Genomic DNA, 15,274 nt, shown 5'->3' on the forward strand with positions numbered 1-15,274 from the left:
GCGCCGCCGCCGCCACCGGAACCTCGTCGTCGATCCACCGGCCGCCGCCGCCTCGGATCCGCGCCGCCCGCGCCTCCCGGAGCCAGATCCGGCCGCCCCGCCGGAGTCCGGCCGCTCCCCGGCCTCCCCCCGCCGCGCTCGAGCCTCGCCGTCGCCGGAGACGGAGGAACCGGCCTCTTCTCGCCGGAGTTGATTTTTTTTTTCTCGCGGGGTGATTTTTTCTTCCAAGTCCCAGAAATTTCAGTACAAGTGCACATGTTTGTAGCCCCGTAACTTTGCATCCATAGCTCCGATTCATGCATATAGCATATCAAAATGTTCATCTTAGAGAGTACATCATTTCATTCCATTGCATCATTTTCGTTTGAGCTCATCTTGATGCCCGAAATGCTATTAGAAGATGGCTACTTGAGTTAATTGTCAGATCTGCTACCCCATTTAGGTTTTTGTCATTTTTGCCATGATTAATGTGTGCATGATATGCCCTGATGCTATACATGTGTTTTGTTAAGGGTTTTGTCATCTTTCCAGAGGTGCAACCCATGTATTTTTGTTATGTGTGTGGTGACTAGTGCAAGCTTGCAAAGTGGTGCACTTGCTAATTCTGTTTTCAGGGACTTAGCAATTTCACTAAGTCCTGGAGCTGTTTAGCTCATGATGCCATATGTTCATGTTGTTTCCTATTGATCCGTGCCTCTTTTGAGGATGATCATTAAGGATGTTTTGTTATTATTGTAGTGCTCTATCAATTCATGTCTTTTTTTGCAATTATGGATCACCCTAGATTGAGTCAATCGAGCTCTACTTTTGCTACTTTGTGAATCTGGGCAGATTGTCAACTTGTTTGCAATTTTGCCGGTGATGTTATAGTTGATCCGTGCATGCAATGCTTTTGTTATTGCCATGTCTAGCTAGCATTTTGTGCCTTCTTGATTGATGTATGCTTGTCTTGTCATGACTTGCACCGTAGTGAGTGCATCGAGCTCGTAAACATGCATACTTGAGTTATATTTCAGCATGTGCCAGTTTTTCACTAAGTCTGAGAAATGATTATATTTTTGCTATGTTCACATGCTTGCAATTGTATTTTCTGATCCCTTTTGGCTCAAGGTCACTAAGGGACTTTTGTTAAGATCTTTGAGTAGCTCCATGCCATGCCTTTCTTTGCCATGTTCAGGTCCTGTAGCATTTAGTTTAGTGGCTCCGAAGAGGGCTACCTGATCTGAAATTCTAGACAAGTGTTAATTTCACTAAGTCTGAAATCTATTTGCCATATGCATTTTTGCCATGCTTGTTTGAACCTGTTAATGGATGATTTGGCCGTAGCTCAGTGCTAGACTTTTGTTAAGCATCTTGTATGCATCCCTGCCATGTATTTTGTTGTCATGTTTGGTTGCTGTAGCATGTTCATCTCATTGCATTTAGTTGGCTACTTGCTGTAAATCGCAGACCGGTGTCATATTTGAATCGCTTGCCATTTCCAAACCGCAACTCCGATTCCGGCGTTCTTTATATCGTTTTCAAGCGATTTCGTCTCATCTTTCCAGTGGCACACATGGATTTCCAAGTTGAGTCCAGGTTCATGCATTTCCTGTCATATCTTGCATTTTGCATCCCGCATCGCATTCTGTATAGCATATCATCATTGCATCATATTGCTTGGTCTTGCACGTGGTTGATTGTATCCTTGTTTCTTGTTTTTCTTTTTTGGGTAGAGCCGGGAGAAGAGTTCGCTAACGAGGAGCCCGTTGAGTTTGCTTTCGAGGATCCAGTCAACTCTGACAACTGTGCAGGCAAGATGATCATACCCTCGAAATCACTACTATCTTTGCTATGCTAGTTTGCTCGCTCTTTTGCTATGCCATTGCTACGATGCCTATCACTTGCTTGCAAGCCTCCCAAATTGCCATGTCAAACCTCTAACTCACCATTGTCCTAGCAAACCGTTGATTGGCTATGTTACCGCTTTGCTCAGCCCCTCTTATAGCGTTGCTAGTTGCAGGTGAAGATTGAAGGCCATTCCTCGTTGGAACATTTATTTACTTGTTGGGATATCATTATATTGCTATGATATCTTAATGCATCTATATACTTGGTAAAGGGTGGAAGGCTTGGCCTCTCGCCTAGTGTTTTGTTCCACTCTTGCCACCCTAGTTTCCGTCATATCGGTGTTATGTTCCCGAATTTTGCGTTCCTTACGCGGTTGGGTTATAATGGGAACCCCTTGATATTTTGCCTTGATTAACACTTTTCCAGCAATGCCCAACCTTGGTTTTACCATTTTCCACCTAGCCTTTTCTTTCCCTTGGGTTCTGCAGACTCAAGGGTCATCATTATTTTAACCCCCCCCCCCGGGCAAGTGCTCCTCTGAGTGTTGGTCCAAACTGTCAGCCGCCGGTGGCTACCAGGGGAAACTTTGGGCTGGCAGACAATCTGAGTGTGCCCTGAGAAAGAGATATGTGCATCTCCTATCGGGATTTGTCGGCACATTCGGGCGGTGTTGCTGGTCTTGTTTTAACCTGAAGAAGTGTCTTGAATTACCGAGATACCGAGTCTGATCGGAATGTCTTGGGAGGAGGTCTATTCCTTCGTTGACCGTGAGAGCTTGTCATGGGCTAAGTTGGGACTCCCCTGCAGGGATTTGAACTTTCGAAAGCCATGCCCGCGGTTATGGGCAGATGGGAATTTGTTAATGTCCGGTTGTAGATAACTTGAACCTTAACTTAATTAAAATGAATCAACTGAGTGTGTTACCGTGATGGCCTCCTCTCGGCGGAGTCCGGGAAGTGGACACGGTGTTGGAGTAATGTTTGCGCAGGTTGCTCTCTAGTTTCTCGCACGCGCTTTGCCTCCTCTTCTCGCTCTCTTTTGCGAATAAGTTAGCCACCATACTTGCTAGTCGCTTGCTGCAGCTCCACATATATTTACCTTGCCATACCTATAAGCTTAAATAGTCTTGATCGCGAGGGTGCGAGATTGCTGAGTCCATGTGGCTCACAGATTACTATTACACCAGATGCAGGGCCTGATGATTCCGCTCTAGGAGACGCGTATGAGCTCAAGTGGGAGTTCGACGAAGACTCTCAACGTTACTATGTTTCCTTTCCCGATGATCAGTAGTGGTGCCCAGTTGGGGGTGAACGGGACCGTTGTCGCATGTTGGGTTATTTTTTATTTTGGCACCGTAGTCGGGCCATGAGTGTTTGGATGATGTAATGTTATTTATGTACTTGATTGACGTGGCGAGTGTAAGCCAACTATGTATTCTCCCCTTTATTATTCATATTACATGGGGTGTTGTGAAGATTGCCTAACTTGCGACATATGCCTTCAATGCGATTATGCCTCTAAGTCGTGCCTCAACACGTGGGAGATATAGTCGCATCGGGGGTGTTATAATATTTTTCTTGCCATGTTGAGATTTTAAAACAAACATGCAGAGGAGCAATGAAGACCAAACACGGGATATTTGGGACCTATTCAAGGAGCGTGGCAAGTTAAAGAGGAGCTGCACAGAACCTGTAAAACAAGCTTTGATAAGTAACACCCTTTCAATTACTTTTGTTTAGCCTCATGTTCTTCGATGTGTATATGTTGTAGTTTATGTTTCTCTTAGCCTCGTGTTCTTCGATGTGTAATAAGAAGAGTCTTAGTCGTCCTAATGCTTTCATTTTTAGCTTGATGTATGAAGTGGGTGTTCTCACCTTGTAGTTTGTTTTTATATTTTTCCTCTTGAATTCACTTCTGCAAGTCCTGTTTATCTGGCTTCTACTAAATGGGTCTGGGTTGCTCTGAGTATTGATCTAAAAAAGAAGTAACTTCATGTTAGGATGCAGTTCCTGCAAGGAGGGAAGTATGGTCAACCTCGAGATCATGTTTCCAAAATGAGGCTGGATTACACACAAGGTGCGAGTTCCCAGATGATGCTAGATTAGACACAAGGTGCAAATTCCCAGATGAAGCTAGATTGCACACAAGCCAGGTGTAGTCGTCAGTTGTTCGTGTCCTCGTGGCTCTAGTAAAGGCTGAATGAAAGCGTGCAGCAGCCCTTGAGAATGTAGCTGAGTTCCTGAAGAAGCGAAAGAGCAACCAGATGCTCTCTTCACCCAAGCCAGAGAAGAGATGGAACAAGCCAGAAATAAGCTAGCAGAGGCAGAGCAGGCCAGGTGTCTCCTGCTATCTAAAACTGTTGTCAATACAAAATTTCCTTCATAATAGCTAGGTTCAAATGTTTATCCAGTCAACATGCCTGTTTGTGATGTCCGTGCATCTACTGATGTGGCACAAAATATTTTTTTTCGGTTCATGTAATAACAGCAATTACTTTCCAAACAATAACAGACGAAGCATTGGACATGGTATAGTTCACGCGCAAGCCCGACATTCCAAGTTCAACTTCCACATCAAACTCATGTTCACAGATATCTGCACATTCATAGATAATGTCCATAACCATGATTCACTTCAAAGCCAAAAAAATGTGAGGAGAGTTATAATTAAAGAAAAACCTCTAGTTCCTGCAACCACTGCGAGCACAACAAGTCAAGACCATGCGTAATTAATTATATTTTGGTCATTTTTTGTGTTCTAAAATTCCAGCCGGCTCACGGAAGGATGTGTTGCCGGCACACACATGGATTCAATGGAGGCAGGCGGGAGAGTCTGAAGCCGGTTGCATGCGGCGAGGAGGCGTGTTCATCCGGGCCTGCAGCGAGTGGGGCCCTCTTGGCCGGCGCGCCGGTTCAATGCCTGCGCTATGAGAGGTCGCGTCCGTGTCAGAGCAATCACTCCCTCCAGTCCTTTTTTGTTTGGGTATAACAAAATTTCATTTTCCATTCACATTTTACAAGTAAAATTCATGGACAAACTTTGAACCAAACTTCGATGGGGACTAGTAAACTGGAACGGAGGTAGTAGTTTTTTATCAAAGAAGTGTTTCCCCCTTCTGATTTTCATTACTGAAAAACCAACATCTAAAAAAAGATATTTTAAACGTGGCTACACGATCTGTGGCAACTGGCGAGCCACCGCCTCCAGGTCGTTCACCTATGGTCCGAACCATCAACTCCTACGGATCAAATTATCATGCGAGCTGACTATTCCTACAAAGGTGCGCTCCACCACGTAGCCGGTACCCGCGCATGCAGCAATTGTGCACCTAGGGTTTTAGGGTTTATTTGTTAACGGTGCCTTTACGTAACTCTCATGTGTGCGAGACAGCGAGAGATCGACTGCATGCATGCGCCTCTTCTCTTCGTATATGTACTCCACTGTGTGTCTGGTTTCCAAAATTTTATACAGTGGTAATAATTACTCCCTCCGTTCCATAATGTAGAGCCTATAGATTTTTTGAAAAGTCAAACCTCACAAACTTTGACCAAGTTTGTGGAGAAAAATATTTACATCTAGAGTGCGAAACATATATCTCTAGATTCATCATATGATGTAGTTTCGCATTATATATTTTTGCTATTGTAGATATAAATATTTTTCTCTACAAACTTGGCCAAAGTTTGCAAAGTTTGACTTCTTAAAAAATCTATAGGAACTACATTGTGGAACGATGCATTGCCACACGATCTAAGTTGATTAATACATATTCACCGATTTGATAGAAAAAAGAGTCTAGTTTTGAAATACATATATCACTAAAAATATGTTATGTTTCACTCAAAGTATATTCCTTTGGAGGTTTTGATGAGATAAGGGAGGAATGTTGTTGGTTTCAAGATTCAAGAAGTGGTATATGTCTAATTTCTACTCTTACTAGCAAGATGCCCGTGCGTTGCACGGAACATCAAGATCTTGTGGGAGAAAAGGATGAACGAGGGAGGACCTTATCTGCAAATGTGGAGAGGAGTGCGGGTAAATTGCCATAGTTTCCTTCCTATCCTTTAGATATAGACCGGACGGCCTATATTGCAGGACGGCAAGCACACCATCATCACCGACTATGCTTTTTTATAAGAGTAGAGATAAAAACAGAGTTGGTGATGATGGTGTGCCTACCATTCTACAATATAGGTCGTCCGATTTATATCTGGTAGATAGAAAGGAAACTATGGCAATTTTGCAAAAAGATACCCACACCCGTCTCCACATTTGCAAATAAGGCCTTCCCTCATTCATCCTTTTCTCCCACAAGATAAACTACTCATACAAATGCATCTTGATGGTCCGTGCAACGCATGGGCATCTTGCTAGTTGTTGCAAAAAGCCCATGTGTGTGTGAGAGAGAGGGAGAGAGGAGGAGGACGGAGTGCATGTGTGACAAAGGCATAAAGAGTGTGTGTGAGAGGTATCAGCTTAAAATGAGGCGATAGTATGTGTGTGCACGATCGAGACACTACTTGGGAAAACCCTAGCAGTAGCGCGGGTTTTAGGTATATCAGTAGCGCGGGTGCCCGCGCTACTGATATGGCGCTACAGCTAACTGGTAGTAGTAGCGCGGGTGCCACCCGCGCTACTACTACATCGTTAATAGTAGCGTGGATACCACCCGCGCTACTACTAACTAGTAATAGCGTGGGTCTGGACCTCGCTACTGTTAACTAATTAGGAATTTAAAAAATAAATTCCAGCCATGGATGATGTTGCTAGCTAGGCGTCATCATCCTCTTCATCCATGGTCGATGTTGATCCTAGAGGGGATGAAGTCGTCCATGGTGATACACCTCTCCTTTGCTACTGCTACAAAAAAAAGAGAAATGGATTAGAAGAGGAAGAGAGAGATAGAGATAGAGAGGAGTAGGTGCAGCAACCCACCGGTGGCCGCCGGAGTTGCAGCCGAAACCCTAGATGACGCCATGGATGGCGCGCTGCTTGATCTGGAAGATGAAGGGAGAGGGAGAGAGAGAGAGAGAGAGAGAGAGAGAGAGAGAGATTGAGAGGAGTAGGAAGAACAACTCACATGTGGTTGTGTCCATGGCGGATCTGGCCGCCGCCATGGATGGCGCTCTGCTGGATCTCCCTCTCCTTCCAACATTAGAGAAGGAGGAGGAATGAGGGGGAGGGGCTGTGGTGGGTGTGGAGGTCGTGGTATTTGGGGGAGGCATGAGGTGTGAGGCCGGCGGTGGTGGTGGATGAGGAAGGGACACTACAACAAAACAAAGATTAAGTAACACAACCATGTAACATATAAAAAATGTGTTACAGAGCAAAATAACAGTAACACATCATGTGTGTTACAGCGAAGATAGTAACACATAGTTGATAAGATTCGTAAATGTGTTACAGACACATTAACACAGTAACATATAAGTTTGTGTTGCTCCATGTGTGTTACAAATATTGGTACAGTAACACGTAATCATCTGTTGCGGAATTGTGTTACCAACTATAAAACTGTAAAGGAAAAAACTATATTGTGTAAAGTATATTTTAATAAAAAGTAATGGTGCCACAATGCTTACAAACATAAGTTCAAATTTTCACGCAATTGATTTTCTCAATAATCTTTTTCTCTTTCATAAGCTTGTACTTAGGTCTTCAACAATTTTTCTATACTACTTGAACCTTAATTGAGATACATATATGACTCAAATTGGAATTACTTCTAATATGTATGCATAACTTCATTCATTTAATCTAACGAAATGGTGAATACATTTCAAAAATTGTTCTTACAATTACAAAAAATAGCATGGGAGCATATTATATATACATATTTCTTCCTATAAAAAAATTCAGGACATGTTGCGGGCGTGTTAACAAGTGAGACCGGCTAAAGAACCAAACGGAACGCAAGGCTATTTGACATAGGCGAACAAAATAAAATGACAAACAATTGGGGCCATTTGACATGCGTGAACAAAATAGAATGACCACGAATGGGCGCCATTTGACATGCATGAAAAACCTAAATGGTGCATACTAAGAATCGAACCTGCTACCAGCTACGTGGAGAAACAAGCGATTACCAACAGGTTACAAACTCTATTTTGCTTACTTTAAATACTCGGCCTTCTTATCAATAGCAGTGAACGGCTGGGCGAAGGCCCATTTAAAAGATACAGGTTGGCTGGCCGGCGAGGAGTTTACTTGGGCTGCGATTCCGTGACTTCGGCCCGGTTTTGCATCTGGAAGTTTCCACCTAGTTTTCCTTATTTTTCTGTTGTGTTTTTCATATCCGTTTCTTGTTTATTTTTCTTCCGGTTTTCTATTTACTTTTTCTATTTATTTTCCTTCTTTCAATTTAAATTTCATTAAAAATTCATATTTGTGGACTTTTTTGAAAATTGCAAAGAATTTTAAAATTCTCAGACTAATTCAAATTCTTGAACATTTTTCCTAAATCTGCGAACTTTTCTTCAAATTCATAAAACTTTGAAGCCACAATTCTTTCCAAATTCTCAAACTCTTTTATGAGTCCATGAACATTTTAATTTTCACGAATATTTTTTCAAGACATGATTTGTTTTCAAATTCATGGAAAATTTTCAAATACACTAACGTTCTTTTGACTTTGCAATCTTTTTTTGAGTTGGCAAACATTGTTTAGAATTGGTGGAGTTTTTTTTTCAAATTCATTAACGTTTTTATGAAAAAAATCATGATTTTCTTTTTGAGTCCGTGATTTTTTTTTCAAATTCGTGCACTTTTTTTAGAATTGCCAAACATTTCTGTCAGATTCATGAACTTTTTTCAAATATGCCAACATTTTTTGATGGCAGGAAAAAAATGATTCATACGTTCAATCAATTTTTCAAATTCATTTTTTTTTCTTCTAAAAGTGTATGCTCAATTATGCCATGGGTTAACGGTCAAGCGGCCAACCGGTCAATGGTGAACTGGCCAAAGCAGCCGAGCGAGCTAGGTCGGCCCACACACCACAGTGAGTAAGCGCCAATTGGCATTTTTTGACGCCCTCCATATTTTAATGTGCTAACACTAAATGTTAAACACATGTAAAACAAACAACGCTCAAATTCAAATACATTGGAGCATGTCATTGAATCAATAATTTCATCGTTAGTTTTGCATACCAATTCAAATTGAAATTTTCTGAATTTTTTTCTCATGACGAGATATAAATATTTCTTGCATGTGATGTTTCATTTGATATTAGATGTGAAAGTTGGGACTTGGGAGCTTATTGGAAACAAGCAAATTTTATATAGATAATCATGAAAGTAACGGATATGTTCATCTTAGCTAGGGGCAACCCAAAAGTTACCTCTTCTATACCGGGCTAGGAGCAACTCTAGCATATCCCACATATTGGCCCGATATGCGGTTTATGGACCAAACAATGACTCTACCATACCAGACCCCGCATCTTGGCCCTGCCCCGCATATTTTGTATACAAGAAACCTAAAATCGCCTCCCTTGAGTCTGTATATGTACGAGATCCGGGGGCACATTACCAGGATCCTACAAAGCCATTTTGGTAGAAGAATTGGGAGGCACATAAGAGCGTAGAGAGATCTTACCAGCGACAGCCGAGCGTCTTGGTCCGGAACGGAGAGAGGTCCGAAAGTGACTGTCAAGCGTCTTGTCCGTCCTGCTTTGACTGCTCATGGACTTGTCAACCGGAGGGAGTTCTGGTCGGCGCTGTACTAGGCGAAGGGAGGTCAGAGTTGAAACAGGTGGGATAGCACACCAAAAATGCTAGCTCTCGTGAGGTAGATAAGCATGCTCCATTTGGCCACCGAGACACCCGGCCAAGGATGCATAGGTTCTGGCGAGTCGTCTTAATTCAACCTTAATGTTTTTTATGTTAACTAGTAGATCGTAATCTCGCTTTTATAGTCAAGCCACATTGGCCATACCATATAATAGTTAAACTATTGGTTTGATCCATTCCATGCTAGGGCACACAATTATAGTGTTCTCGGTACACCCCATTTCCCTTGACACTAAGAGTACTCAGTAGCCCATGCCCTATTGTTTCACATGGGTTATAAATAGTGTTGCATCGATCTACTTTGAGCTAGAGTACATGCCAAGATCCTCTAGAATCTCCCCACTTTGATGAAGCCTTGGCATGGTCTCATATTAGGTGGTGTGGGCGACGACAGGGGTCGCGGCGGGTCGCTCGGACGTGTTTTCTGTCCTCGGCAGTTGCGACACCCCGATCTGGACATGGGGATCTTTTATCGTCTCGCTTGTCCTGAAGACCTTGGGGTGGTACGTGGGAGCTACCAAGAAAAAACTCTGCGCTTTGTCGCTGACGACGGTGATGCTATATTCTCGAAGACATCGGCATGGTGCTCCTTGTTGCGGCAGGATTCCGGGTGAAGACCTTTGTCCTATATGGACTCAACAGCGGCGACGCTTAGCGTCGTTCTCCCTCCCGAGGACGTTGTCGCGGAGCCTAGGTGGTTTAGTGTGTAGCGTGTCGTTGTACTCAGTTTATCATATTTTCTCTTTCGGTTGCGTAGTTCATGTGTGATACGAGGGCTACCTCTCCATCTTGTATCTTTTGACCGTGTACTCTGTTCGGTTGTTGCTTTATATATAAAGCTGGTCGGAATCCTGTTTCGAGAGTCTTTTGTATAGGTAGGCAAGGGCTAGAATAGAAGAATGAAAAAGAGTAGGAATGAAAGAAAAGAAAAGAAAAAGAAACGGAGAAAAGATAAAAAATGTGTGCAAAATATAGTATAGTATATATATTACACTAAAAAGAGTATCCTGTGTTTTGATTGGTCGGGTAGCCTTTCCCACGGATCACGCCTCGTAACTGTCCGATTCGCTTAAATCGAACGGCTGCGGCTGCCCTATCTTTTATCCCCCTCTCTCCTTATCCCTTCGCACCCACGCCTAGCGATCGAAGCCGCCGCAAGTCACCGCCGCTAGCCTGGAGGCCTCATGCCGCCACCGCTCGCCCCTTTCTCTGTAGGTCACCCACGCACCTGGGACCCGGGGCCGTTTCCTCCTCCCCACCAGGCTCGAGGAGGCCCGAGGAGGTGACCATGAGGAGCGCGCAGCCGCCGGAGCCATGGGTAGATCCAGACGGAACCGTCGGTAACCATCCCTCCTTCCGGCGGAGATGAAGAATTGAAGAGGCTTGAGGAGAATGGGCGCATGGGCCGTGCGCGTCACCCGCGCTAGGAGCCACCGGTCCTCATCATCTGCTAGGATCCACGAGGAATCGATCCATATGTAAGCTAGCTTCCACCATAATCCATCCGGCAGGCTGTTTGCTTGTTTGTTTACTAGTGGAAAGACATGACGCGAGGCCGGCGTCGTGGGTACATGCCCGCTGCTAATTAATTATCCTGCTAATAATAGTAGTATGTGTTGTTGCCCGTGGTGGAGATGTACATACCTGAATATTCGTCACATATCCGTATATACTCGAATACTGTCAAACTGGCACGTATACATATATACATACCTGTATATTCGTCACATATCCGTACATACTCGAATACTGTCAAACTGGCACGTATACATATATACATACCTGAATATTCGTCAAATATCCGTACATACTCGAATACTGTCAAACTGGCACGTATACATATATACATACCTGAGTGCCTGTGCATTTTTTTAATTCAGCTAAACAGGTCTACAGAGTGTCAATCTTGGCAAAGGCTTGCTTTGCTCCTTTGCCTAGTGTTGCACTCGGCAAACTCTGACCCGTTAGATTGGGTAGTAGAGATTGTGAAGAGCAACACGAACATCTACTGCACTGACAGGGAATGTAGGTGTAATACATAGTGGTTTTCATGGTAAAGGTTCTAGTAGATGTATGGTCATTTTAGTGTAGTATATCCCAATAATCACTATGAAAATACAGCAGAAGCTCGTCTGTTCATTTCCACTTTAATTATTGTATTTCTATATCTCAATCTCATCTGCTAGTTTGATATAATCAAATGGGTGATAGCATCACCTTGTACTAAGTACCCATCCTGGTTACTTTTTTTATTTAGGTAAATGTAAGATATAGTCATATTTTACCAAGTATTCATCCTGGTTACATTATGTGCAAAATAGGTGCTACATTTAATTACAAATTTGTTGAATATGTGGTTTTACCGAGTGCTTATAGCCTGTACCTTTTGGTTGTACATCTATTTCTGTCTCAAGTTATTTATCATTATACTCTTACAGAATGTTTGCGGGAAGCTCGGTTAGTGTTGATGCCTCAAGGGTTTATGCATATCAATTCCATGTTGCTTAAAGCCACTGTAACCATGGCTACTGGTTTCCAGGTATATGTTTATGCAGTCATAACGCGCTTGTTGACAACTCGTATGGTATGTTTATATTATTTATAACTTCTCCATGGAATGTCTACTGTTAAAAAACATCTTGCAGGTACTTTAGTTAGGTACTAGAAAGCACATACACACGCACATGCCCAGCACAACCACAAGCACACACATACATCACAACACATATGTTCCACACATACATCACATGCTTTTGACTTCTCAATAGTATGATGATGCATTGCTCTGCCACTCTAATTTTTTTGCACTGGGGCACTTTGCATGTGCTTGCTCCTGTAGTTGTTCTGATCTGTTCAAGTAATGTCCAGATACAACAAGTTAGTCTTGATTTGTACAAGAACTAAGTAGAGTTGTCTCAACTCTTTTTTTTGTGGTTGTTTACCACACGTCCGCCACGTGGTGATTGTTGAAACTCTAAATACAAATAGCGCAACAGTTTACTACTATGTAGTATTAAATGGGATTATCTAGGCAAGCAGACACAACATGGTTGATTGTGGGCTGCCCACCCGTTTAACCAACGATGGACCTAGGGGGCCAGCAGGGGCCACGGCAAATCCTATATCCCTCTCCCAAACAGCATCCGGTGAAATAGAGTAAATGCACTGCTCACAGAAGATCCCATTGACTAGTGAAAAGTAAATAACCTTTTTGACTTTGCACTTCAAACACAAGGATGTAGGATGAGGCAAAGTACGCAGGTAACATGAAAAATACATCAAAACAAGGCAATTTTTGGTGTTGTAATTTATGGATACCTCTTGGTTACTTTGTTTCAAAATAAATAATTAAATTTTGGCTGGCATTTTCACTAATGTAGCACCCAAAAAACTAATCTTTGATGGATTGAGTACAACAGAAGTTCTATGAAGTTTGATTGGTAATTGTTCGTTCGTCATCATATAATTCAACATTTTGCTCTTGGGCCATCTATGTGATATGTCTATGTTATCAACTCTTTATTAGTAAAAATGGTACCTATTTTGCCATATCCATGGTCAATTCCTATATTTTTTCCTTGGAAAAAATCCTACTTATTCCATACAACATGTTGCATTTTAGAATTTTGTTCAATGTTCGGCCCCCCTTATGTATAATTCCTGGCTCCGCCGTTGCGCCTAACACATGCATGCAGGTGTGGGCATCCCTTTATTAGTCCCACTTGCAGTCTGAATGTGTATCCCAAAGAAAGTGAATGGTCATGATAGTCTTCCTGAACTACGACTATGTGTATCAATTGAAGTAATGTTCATGCAAATCCTATAATTATTGTTGTTGAATAATAATATTGATCATAATATAGGTTGCATCCAAAGTAGTTTTAAAGATTTTAACATATCCAAACCAGCGAAATGTTGCATATGCTACTATTCAGAGTATTGATCTAGAAACTAAGGTTGGTGATATTTAGTTAGGTGCCGAATTTGCACTTGTGTGCATAGATGGACCTTTTCTGGATAATGAGGAGTTAGTAAGGTAAGTTTCTGATTGCAAGAGAATTGGTGATGCTTTTGCTTCAGGATACTTAATTGTCCAACCTCCAGCTTTTGTAAGTCGGAGTCTTTTCTTCCATATTCCACCATTATATTTGTATGCATTTGATCACATAACTGTAAGGTCCATTTTCCTTTTACAGATTCAAAAGAAGCATAATGGAGTTGCAGCTGAACTGTTCTTTGGTTGGATGAAGAATTAAATGTAATTAGAAGGTTTTACTTAGCAATAATTGTAGTTTGCATTGATAGATTGAAAAATGTAACACCATTCAGAAGATCTTTTTCTTTGGTCGAATTGATGCAAATGCTATGGTGTAATATTCTCAATAGATGTGTTCTCTATAGTAAAAAATATATGAATGATATGTTGTCTAGCCAATAACATTGGTATGTATTTATTGTAATGCATATGTATCCTACACTCTTGTATATTCATAATAAATACCTTGATATTTTCAATTTGTGTATGTGTTGTGCTTCAATTTCTCTATCATTTTAATGATGCCAAGCATCATAATAAAGTAATTAACAATTTGAGCAGCCACAATGATTTTATTAAATAAATGTATATTCCATAAAATGGGTATATACTTTTGTGGTTAATAATTTTAAAAAACACATTAATTATGTTGCCATTCTAATATAGTAGTGTTACTGATGGTGTTACTATAGTTACAAAATGTGTTACCAGTGTTGTCTTATGATATTTGTATATTATGTTACAAGTTGTGTTACTATAGTTACAAAAACATGTTACCACAATGTTCTATGTTTACAAATATATGTTACTATGGGTGTTATTGTAGTTACAAATGTGTTACCAACGCGTTTGGTAACACAAAATATGCATGTTACTATAACTTTGTTGTAACACAATTTTTAATATATGGTAACAATTACTATATGTGACAGTGGACACCACTTAGTAACACGGTCTAATGGAACACATTTGAAAACGTGTTACTACCTAGCCTAGTAACACTGTTTTGGGCCTATAGTAACACAACACTATGTTACCAAAGCTCTGTCCTGTTGGAATCACGAGTGGGAGGGAGAAGCGGAATGGGAGATCCTATGGAGAGAGGGGGGAGAGTGAGGGAGAGAGGAGGGATTCGACCGAGGATATGGAGACTTCACCTACCTTCTACTTAGTAGTAGCGAGGGGTATAAACCCGCGCTACTACTATCAACTTAGTAGTAGCGTGGGTTCATACCCCTCGCTACTACTATGGCATGTCCCGGGGGGGCATGGTACAGACTACTTAGTAGTAGCGAGGGTTAAAAACCCGCTCTACTACTATCAACTTAGTAGCAGCGAGGGGTAAAAAACCGCGCTACTAGTAAGTAGCAGCAGCGAGGGGTATAAACCCGCGCTACTAGTAAGCGCCTGTCTATAAGCTTTTCCCTAGTAGTGAGAGGGCGTGTCTCAAGGAGGGAAGAAAAATCTACATAGATACAAGGAGCGCGAGAGAGACATGTATGCGATAGTGGAAGCACGAGTGTGCGCGTGTATAAACCTATCTAGAGGCTAGTCGATAAATGTTTGTGAGAGAAGTACGAGTCGGGGGTGCGAAAGCGCGAGTTTTGTGTGT

General features: G+C 42.0%; 1 long non-coding RNA gene across 1 annotated transcript; it reads left to right on the forward strand.

Annotated features, from left to right (window-relative positions):
* The first annotated feature begins 10,640 nt into the window (after positions 1 to 10,640).
* On the forward strand, positions 10,641 to 14,103 carry LOC125538058 (uncharacterized). The gene is made up of 2 exons (XR_007296161.2): positions 10,641 to 11,104; positions 12,065 to 14,103. It is a non-coding gene; the product is annotated as an uncharacterized LOC125538058 (long non-coding RNA).
* Positions 14,104 to 15,274: the final 1,171 nt, after the last annotated feature.

The sequence above is a fragment of the Triticum urartu genome, chromosome 2A (assembly GCF_056163025.1).
Source record: "Triticum urartu cultivar PI428250 chromosome 2A, HENAU_Tu73, whole genome shotgun sequence".
Taxonomy (NCBI): Eukaryota; Viridiplantae; Streptophyta; class Magnoliopsida; order Poales; family Poaceae; genus Triticum; species Triticum urartu.